Source organism: Coffea eugenioides, chromosome 11, assembly GCF_003713205.1.
Source record: "Coffea eugenioides isolate CCC68of chromosome 11, Ceug_1.0, whole genome shotgun sequence".
NCBI lineage: Eukaryota > Viridiplantae > Streptophyta > Magnoliopsida > Gentianales > Rubiaceae > Coffea > Coffea eugenioides.
In genome coordinates, this window is record NC_040045.1 from 20,739,232 (window position 1) to 20,749,472 (window position 10,241).

Below are 10,241 nucleotides of genomic sequence, written 5' to 3' on the forward strand. Positions count from 1 at the left end.
TTAAACATTTTATCCAAAGAAACCAACCCAAATCTGGTTTATTTGTTAAAAAAAGTCCAAGGAACATCTGATATAAAGTTTGGTAGATGTTGGACATCAAAGTTTCCAAAACAACAAGTCCCAAATCATTGTTAGTTACAAATCTGTCCAAGTGGAAAATTCTATCACTGTAGCAGTTTCAAACTTTGGCCACAACTCACTCACTTCAACTTGGAATTGGGCGTGGTTGATGGCGTTGGAAAGCTCTCTGATAAAGCTGAATTTTATTAGAAGAAACCATTTTCAAATTCTATCCACAAACAGCTCGTTTTTGAGCATCAAGATACAAGTCCTGTCCTGTCTCCTGGAGAGAAACGAAACAGGACAGTGATTTTCAATCGAATGGTGTGGCTCCCTCAAGTGGAACCAGAACATGAAGTTGGTACCAATGGAAATCTGGGAATGTCTAGTTTCCAATGCCACAAACGGCACTTGATTTCGACATCGGAGCAAAGAGTTATAGCCGATACAAAATGACTGCCTGGGCAATACGGGATTCCTTTTCCAGTTTTGCTAACTTTGGAAATCAACTCATTTGACCAACCAAATCATGTTATTTTTCAATGAAATTTTGTACACACTCACACTAACATGTAAACAATATAATCAAGTCATTAGAACCTCAAAATTTTGCACAAAAATGGTCGGACAAGACAGGGGTAAAACGGTCACTTTTGCTCCAAGCACCTCCTTTGATTTACTACCAACAATACAACATTAATCTACTAATATAAGCACTAAACCGCCATTAATTTCATCATCCAACATCAAATCAGTCCTTCCATCGAAAGTGGGAGTTCATAGAGCCCACACAACACAAATCCACCATAAACAAGACCACCCACATGCATGCAAGAGTTTATACGTGTAATAGAGCTTCCGTAAACTAAGATTCAAGGAGTTGATCGTCCATTACCTCCCTTGATGAATGGACAGAAATTTCGGCCCCTTAGATGCTCAAGAAAACCGTGGATAGCAGCCCTCTTTCTTAGCTTGATGTAATCTCCAAGTAATTAGCTAAGAGTGGTTGAAATTTGAAGTGAAATGGAGAAGATTTGGTGAAGAAATTAGGATGGAATTGGAGTTGTTTTTCTCCTTTGTTAGCCGGCCAGATGAGGGAGCAAGAGAGAGAGATTGTGGTCTGAAATAAGGCTTCCAAAGGAAGCTTAATGACTAAGGATTTGGTGCACAAAAGTCAACCGCAAAAAGTGCGCGCACGCGCGCGTTTTGTACTCGATTCCTCTTAAGTTTGTTTCACTAGTGCACTAAACCTCTAATGCTCATATATTCCTATAAATATTATTCACTCTTAATTGTCCCAAAATAAGAGTCTAAAGTTCCTGAATTTAAATCGCGCGTGTGAAAACGCGTATCTCCAATTTAAGCGCGATAACGCGAAACTTCCGAGAAATTCTTATAACGATAGTACTAATAACTATCACTAGAGTATTTAAACATTAAAATGCCTAATTTAGGTCCATTGTACATGTCTCCAATATTTCAAACCTATTGTACTCTCAATCGATCAAGATTTCCAAAGACGTGTTCACTATTTTCACTAAACGAGCTTCCGAAAATTAATTTTTGAAACAAGTCATCTTAAAAATATAATGAAACTATATTTTCATATAATTAGGTCTCAAGAGCTTAGAAAATAATATTCGGAACAAAAGGTCAAATAAATAATTAAATAAGCTTGAAATAGGAGATTAAATAAGTAATTTTTGCGAGTCCTCACACATTCACTTCCTCAATAGTTACAATTAATCATAGAACCAAGGGTTTTCCTTTTACTTTCATTGTTAAGGTAAACTAGGGTTTTTATGTCTTTTGGTAGTGTGATTAATCGGTGTGGAGTGTGTACTCAATTTGGTGATTAAGAGTGAGTTTTAGATAAGAAAAAGAGTATGATTAGAAGTGATAATAATAAGTTAGTGAATCATAAGTTAAAACTCTAGTACGTGCGAAATAAGGAAAATCGGGTTGAACCGATGTGTACCGTTCGTCACCGATTGAGTGCACCACTTGACCACTAATTTATTACCTTAATTTCCTTGTTATTAATTGAACAAAATCAGCTCTAAATATCTTCTCAATGCAGTCGAAATTGTGGACAAAAAAAAGCAAGAAAAGAAAATTTTGACTTCCAATCAAAGTGTGACACTTGTCCAACTTTGACCCAAATCAATTCCTACCTTCTTATCTTTCTTGGAGCTCATTTCAGCCTTCATTTCTGCACCTTTCAGCCATGAGTTGAGGAGAGAAAAGAGAGGAAGGCAAGCTAGCAACTTCACCTTGAATCCATCTTAATTTGAGTGAAAATCCAAAATCCAAACTGATTAAACTTTCATTTTAATGCTTAGATAGTTGTGTGTGGTAAAAGTTTGGGAGAAAGTGTTTGGTTTCACACCTACAAGGATTTTCTAGAAGGTACCATGGCTGTCTTTGTGAGAACCCGTAAATTCCCTAATATTTTTCCTAGGGTTTTCCCCTTTAATTGCATGTTTTCTGCATTTTCTGGCCTAGGAATATTTTCTTGGTGGATTTTATGAGTAATTATAGTTTTTAGATGATTTTTCTAGCATTGGGTAGTTTTTGAGAAATTACGGATCGAATATGGACGTGGGACCCACTAGTGTGAAAAGTTCAGAAAAATTCGGCCAATAAGATTAAGTTTCGGATACTGTGAAAGTTATCGGGTGTTAATGGATAAGTAAAGGAGTGTGAGGTGATTGATGTGAGAGAGAAAAGAAAGGATTGAATTGCATTTAATGAGATGCCATGTGTCATTTTTCTATTGGGTGGACTTTATGATTTACTATTCATGGTTTTGACCTTTTGACTTATGGATTAAATATCTTCAAAATTCACAAAAAACTTACCATTTTCCACCCCTTGATGGCCGAACCTCTCTAGCAAGAAGAAAGACAAAACTCTTCAACATCTTGGCAAATTCCTAGCTCAAATCATCCAAACTACTTGCTTAAATTAGTTTTTACTCCATAAAATTCCTTCCTTGGGTGCTAGGAAGTAGTTTAGTGAAGTTTGTTTGAAGACTTAAGGTGTCCAACATCTTCCTCTCTCTTGGTTACTTGGTAAGTGGTATATGAACACCCTCCTATATCTCATGATGTTGAATTTATGCCTAATGGTGGCTATGGTGTTAGAAATTGTGGTTTATTTCTTGGTTTGAAGTGATTTGGTTGAGTTTTTATTTTTTTTTGGGAATTTTCTGGTTTCATATGATCATGATGGTGTGGTTGTTTTTGATGGTTGGTAATAAGGGGCTTTGGCTCTAGTAGGTGCATATGATAGGAAAATGCAATCAATTTTGGGTTTGGAATGAAATGTGAAAAGTTAGGGTTCATGAACCCCTAATCTGTCTGAAATTTTAGGTCATAGATAGAGGCCGAATTGGACTTTGATCAAAACATGAAAGTTGTAGGTATTGGTGAGTTTGAAGTGTCTGAAAAAGTTCAGGGCATTTGGAGTAGTGTAGAGTGAGTTATGCCGTTTTTACTGTTGCTGTTCTGGGTGAACAGAATGTGCGAACTGCGATAGTAATTGTCTGTTTTGACCGGAATTGGTTTGGATTTCGTTGTTGGTCTCTTCTGATGAAATGTAGCTTGATGTCTTAGCTTTCATATGCCTTTGGAATCAATGCATTTGGACCTGTATAGACTGACTTGGACTGATTACAGTTTTGTGTGATTTGTGAACCTGCAATTACGGTTCTGGGTTGGTTTTCTGCATGTTTGACCTAGTTGTGCTAGGATTTGGACTGAGAGGCCTTCTACATTGTTGTATCCCTGTCTTTGAGCTTCGAGATGGTGGGTCTTACGCCCTCATCCAATAAGCGTAGCGCATTTTGTGCCATTACCGCATTTGGAGGCCAAAAACTGTTTTTGTTGTTGGGACAAATGAGTTCCATGTCTTGATTTTCTGGTTTGCTTATATACCTATATATGCATATGAAACCCTATTGGGGTTGTGTTTGGCTTGGATTTATGACTCGTTATCGAGTCTTATGGTATTTGTTTACATATTCTAGGGCGTGACGTTAGTGCACGACGTACTAGGGACGACGGTGCATGAAACCTCATTTGCTTACTTGGTGAGTATACTACTCACTTGGATTTATAAAGTGGCTTTGCTATATGTGATTTGATGCCTTGAAGGCTTGTTTGGCTATTGGAAATGATTAGGGTGAGGGTGTACTTGACCGCCCTCATTCCTTTTATGCTTGTGAACGACTGTGTACTGTTTCACTGTCTTACTGTACTGCTTTATGAATGACTGTACTGATATTGTTTGGGTGTCGGTTGGACGAGTATCCAACGGCCCTACTGTACTGAGCTCGACCCCGTTGGCATTCACTTGAATCGAGCCAGCGAGGGCTTGGTCGTGAAAATTGACTAGCCACGGGGACTGAAATGGGAATCTTGTGGTAATGAGACCCTTGGTTCCGGTGTACTCGAGTATCACCTAAAGCTACTGTTTGGAGTGCGGGCCCGGTTGGGGTATGTTGGGTGGAAGGAATGGAAGTGAAGAGAGGTCTACGGTTTGGTACTTTTAACATTGACGGAGGGTCAATGAGTTTGGATCAAGAATGTAAGCGTGGAAATGGGCTCCTGAGAGCCGACCGTATCCTTTTACCGATTTGTTTTGCTTCTTATTTGAATATTTGCAATGAACGATTATGCATAAGTGATCTTGGTTGATTGTGTGATAGTTGCTCACTGAGCTTTAGCTCACACCATTCCATTTGTTTTCCTTACAGGAAAATAATCACTTTTGGAAGCTCATACTTGTTGGTTGCCAAATTGAGCCATGTATATGTCTATTTTGATAGCTCTTTGCATGAAACCCTAATGTATGTTGGGTTCATCTTTTGGATTGGCAAACCGAACCTTGTATGCCTATGATGAATAGTTTTTGACATGCCGATGTGGTTGTAAGTGTTGAATGGCTATGTATTAAGGTTTGGTGGGATCTCGGATTCCACTATTCCAGGCATGAGTCATCGTTTTCATTTTTCTTATGATTTTGTTATTTTGGTTCTTGTGGCTTGTTTACGCGCGTGGGTATGTTCCGGAACGTATTAGATCGACGTGAACTGATCCGTAGTCCTGGCGAGAGCTGGGCAGGCAGTCCGCTAACCCCTTTGGTTCGCCTTAGGGGAAAGTGGGGCTGTTACAATTGGTATCAGAGCTTAGGCTTCAGATCTCTGTAGCGTATCCTAGAGTGAAAGATTAGGATGCCTGACTGTGAGATTAATTTGAATATTATGTAACGAGGATCTATCGTATCCTAGGGGTTAAAGAAATTGATTATTTGGGAGTTTCTTACTTGGGATTTATATGGAAGGAAAATATGGGATGAGAGAATTGTAGTGAAAGATTAGACGCCTTTGAATTATCCTTATACCTCGAAGCATGGCAAGAGTTGAGGTATTTATATTACTGGCTATGGGGGTTAAGAGACCGAAATTTGTTGGCCAACCTCCACGTATGATGATTTTGAACCAAGATAAAAGAATATCAAATGAATAAAATGCATTTTCTGCCTGTATACTTCCTAGATATTTGCAAGCGATGATTTGCCGATTTTAGTAAAAAACAAAAAAAACAAAAAAAAATGTGAATTTTACTTGAATAACTGATGAGTTGTTGAATTTTGTGTATGGTGGGTGGATACGGTTAAAATTTTCTAAACTAAGTTTTCTCCTTGATTGTAGACCGGCATATTCTCGCACTTGAATTTGTCTCTGATTTACATGAAAAACAAATATATCTTGAGTTTTCGAAAGAATGGCGAGTTATTGGAATTATAATGAAACTCCTGAACTTGATAAGTTTCGGGTTACTTTATATACTTTACTTATGGTTTAAAATTCTTGACTTTCTAGAAGGGTAAACCTATCTTTAAGTGTACGGACTGAGGGACTTTGAGATATAAAGTAACCGCATGCAAGAGCATGGGGTTAGTGTGAAGTGACTTGGTTTTATTTGACACGTAAGTTAGCCAGCTGTACTTGTTTCTTGGGTTTGAACTTGGAACTTGAGACTTTACTATAGAACCTAAGATTGGTTATTCTTGAAGATGATGGTATTTTTGCTAGTCGCTTGTTTATTCCAGATTTTGAACTTTGAACTTCGAAAGGATAACCTTTGGTTTCAACTGGTGTTATGGATTGATTGGATATCGTAAGGGTAGGTGATTTGATTGAAATTAGCAATAATTGGACCCTTGGGTTTAACTATAGCCTAGGAAGGGTGGTGCACGTCCTGAGGCTTTGGTCTCCTGCTTACATGAGCTTTTATCTGTGACATATTGGCCTTATTTTGTGACTTTAGCTCGTGCTATAATTTTTGATACCTGTAAAGAATCATGTTCCGATTCAAACAAATTTTTATACCTTGTATATGTCTTGTCCGGTGTATATGTCTTGTATAATTGTTAGCTCGTGCTTAAATATGCCTTGTTCTGTGATTATAGACTTCTATTAAGTAGGGCAGCAGGAATGGAAAAGGTCCCTAGTACTGAAAATGAATCGAGAATAAACCCGAAGATCAGATCTACCAGTGTATTAAGGATTAACCTAGTCGGGAACTTGGTGAGATTTTTTTGTGCGCAACATATATGATGATTGGTTCTGTGACCATATTTCAATTTTAGGAAGTTTGCACTCTCCAGTAGTATTTTGTTGGTTTGGTGAACAATCTTGAACTGCCTGAGACCGATGAGATTGAGCTTACTTGCAACTTGAACCTGTTTAGGCTAAGGTGCCTTACGTATCCTTAGTGGACCTCATTTGACTGAATATATGGAATGTGGACTAGGATTTGTGACTGCTTAAGAATGTGAATTGCTGGACAGAGGTTAGGCCAGTCTGTTCCTACCTGTACTTATGATCCTTGAACTTGAACTTGTGTTCATGCTCCCTGAACTTGTAATATTTGACCCTGCTTTTGAACTTCTTCGTACTCGCGCACTATGAACCTGAAGAAATTGGCTCTGCTTTTGAACTTATTGATTGAACACTGCTTTGACCCTACTCTTGAACTTATTCGTATTCATGTGGTTGTAGACCGGCTACTACTTTTCTGTAGCGGTTGAACTGAACCTCTCTGGTGGGGCATTGCCTGTTGTGTTGTCCAGCACCGCCATTCTCTGGCGAGGCATGCCTGTTGTGTTGTCCAGCACCACCAGGGATGAAATACTTGAACGGAGGCTCTCTGGTGAAGTTTAGCCGTTGTGCTAGCTTGTTGTGTTGTCCAGCACCACCAGGGCCAACTTACTGAACTGAAATTCTTTGGTGAAGCATAGCCGTTGTGCTAGCTTGTTGTGTTATCCAGCACCACCAGGGATGAATTTTGATTTGAAGCTTCGTTATACCCTGAATTTCTTCCAATTATCTGGGACTTTACGTCCGCTTTCAAGCCTTTTGCCTGTTTTATCTGGTTACGCGATTAACTCCTTACTGGACCACTGGACCATGACTATTTGATAAGTTGGATTGGCGTGATATTTAGTACTTGAATGTGATAAGTGATTTACAAGATCGTGAATTGTGATAAGTAAGATTAGAATGTTTCTTAGTATTTGACTGACTTTGGGAAAAACAAATTGGACCTGGTGAATACGAGTTAGAAGAGATGGAATTCTACTGCTTGATTGGTTCCTGAGCGATATCTTGACCAGCGTTATATAGGAGTTAGAATGTCGAGGACGACATTCTTTTAAGGGGGAGAGAGTGTGAGAACCCGTAAATTCCCTAATATTTTTCCTAGGGTTTTCCCCTTTAATTGCATGTTTTCTGCATTTTCTGGCCTAGGAATATTTTCTTGGTGGATTTTATGAGTAATTATAGTTTTTAGATGATTTTTCTAGCATTGGGTAGTTTTTGAGAAATTACGGATCGAATATGGACGTGGGACCCACTAGTGTGAAAAGTTCGAAAAAATTCGGCCAATAAGATTAAGTTTCGGATACTGTGAAATTTATCGGGTGTTAATGGATAAGTAAAGGAGTGTGAGGTGATTGATGTGAGAGAGAAAAGAAAGGATTGAATTGCATTTAATGAGATGCCATGTGTCATTTTTCTATTGGGTGGACTTTATGATTTACTATTCATGGTTTTGACCTTTTGACTTATGGATTAAATATCTTCAAAATTCACAAAAAACTTACCATTTTGCACTCCTTGATGGCCGAACCTCTCTAGCAAGAAGAAAGACAAAACTCTTCAACATCTTGGCAAATTCCTAGCTCAAATCATCCAAACTACTTGCTTAAATTAGTTTTTACTCCATAAAATTCCTTCCTTGGGTGCTAGGAAGTAGTTTAGTGAAGTTTGTTTGAAGACTTAAGGTGTCCAACATCTTCCTCTCTCTTGGTTACTTGGTAAGTGGTATATGAACACCCTCCTATATCTAATGATGTTGAATTTATGCCTAATGGTGGCTATGGTGTTAGAAATTGTGGTTTATTTCTTGGTTTGAAGTGATTTGGTTGAGTTTTTATTTTTTTTTGGGAATTTTCTGGTTTCATATGATCATGATGGTGTGGTTGTTTTTGATGGTTGGTAATAAGGGGCTTTGGCTCTAGTAGGTGCATATGATAGGAAAATGCAATCAATTTTGGGTTTGGAATGAAATGTGAAAAGTTAGGGTTCATGAACCCCTAATCTGTCTGAAATTTTAGGTCATAGATAGAGGCCGAATTGGACTTTGATCAAAACATGAAAGTTGTAGGTATTGGTGAGTTTGAAGTGTCTGAAAAAGTTCAGGGCATTTGGAGTAGTGTAGAGTGAGTTATGCCGTTTTTACTGTTGCTGTTCTGGGTGAACAGAATGTGCGAACTGCGATAGTAATTGTCTGTTTTGACCGGAATTGGTTTGGATTTCGTTGTTGGTCTCTTCTGATGAAATGTAGCTTGATGTCTTAGCTTTCATATGCCTTTGGAATCAATGCATTTGGACCTGTATAGACTGACTTGGACTGATTACAGTTTTGTGTGATTTGTGAACCTGCAATTACGGTTCTGGGTTGGTTTTCTGCATGTTTGACCTAGTTGTGCTAGGATTTGGACTGAGAGGCCTTCTACATTGTTGTATCCCTGTCTTTGAGCTTCGAGATGGTGGGTCTTACGCCCTCATCCAATAAGCGTAGCGCATTTTGTGCCATTACCGCATTTGGAGGCCAAAAACTGTTTTTGTTGTTGGGACAAATGAGTTCCATGTCTTGATTTTCTGGTTTGCTTATATACCTATATATGCATATGAAACCCTATTGGGGTTGTGTTTGGCTTGGATTTATGACTCGTTATCGAGTCTTATGGTATTTGTTTACATATTCTAGGGCGTGACGTTAGTGCACGACGTACTAGGGACGACGGTGCATGAAACCTCACTTGCTTACTTGGTGAGTATACTACTCACTTGGATTTATAAAGTGGCTTTGCTATATGTGATTGTGATGCCTTGAAGGCTTGTTTGGCTATTGGAAATGATTAGGGTGAGGGTGTACTTGACCGCCCTCATTCCTTTTATGCTTGTGAACGACTGTGTACTGTTTCACTGTCTTACTGTACTGCTTTATGAATGACTGTACTGATATTGTTTGGGTGTCGGTTGGACGAGTATCCAACGGCCCTACTGTACTGAGCTCGACCCCGTTGGCATTCACTTGAATCGAGCCAGCGAGGGCTTGGTCGTGAAAATTGACTAGCCACGGGGACTGAAATGGGAATCTTGTGGTAATGAGACCCTTGGTTCCGGTGTACTCGAGTATCACCTAAAGCTACTGTTTGGAGTGCGGGCCCGGTTGGGGTATGTTGGGTGGAAGGAATGGAAGTGAAGAGAGGTCTACGGTTTGGTACTTTTAACATTGACGGAGGGTCAATGAGTTTGGATCAAGAATGTAAGCGTGGAAATGGGCTCCTGAGAGCCGACCGTATCCTTTTACCGATTTGTTTTGCTTCTTATTTGAATATTTGCAATGAACGATTATGCTTAAGTGATCTTGGTTGATTGTGTGATAGTTGCTCACTGAGCTTTAGCTCACACCATTCCATTTGTTTTCCTTACAGGAAAATAATCACTTTTGGAAGCTCATACTTGTTGGTTGGCAAATTGAGCCATGTATATGTCTATTTTGATAGCTCTTTGCATGAAACCCTAATATATGTTGGGTTCATCT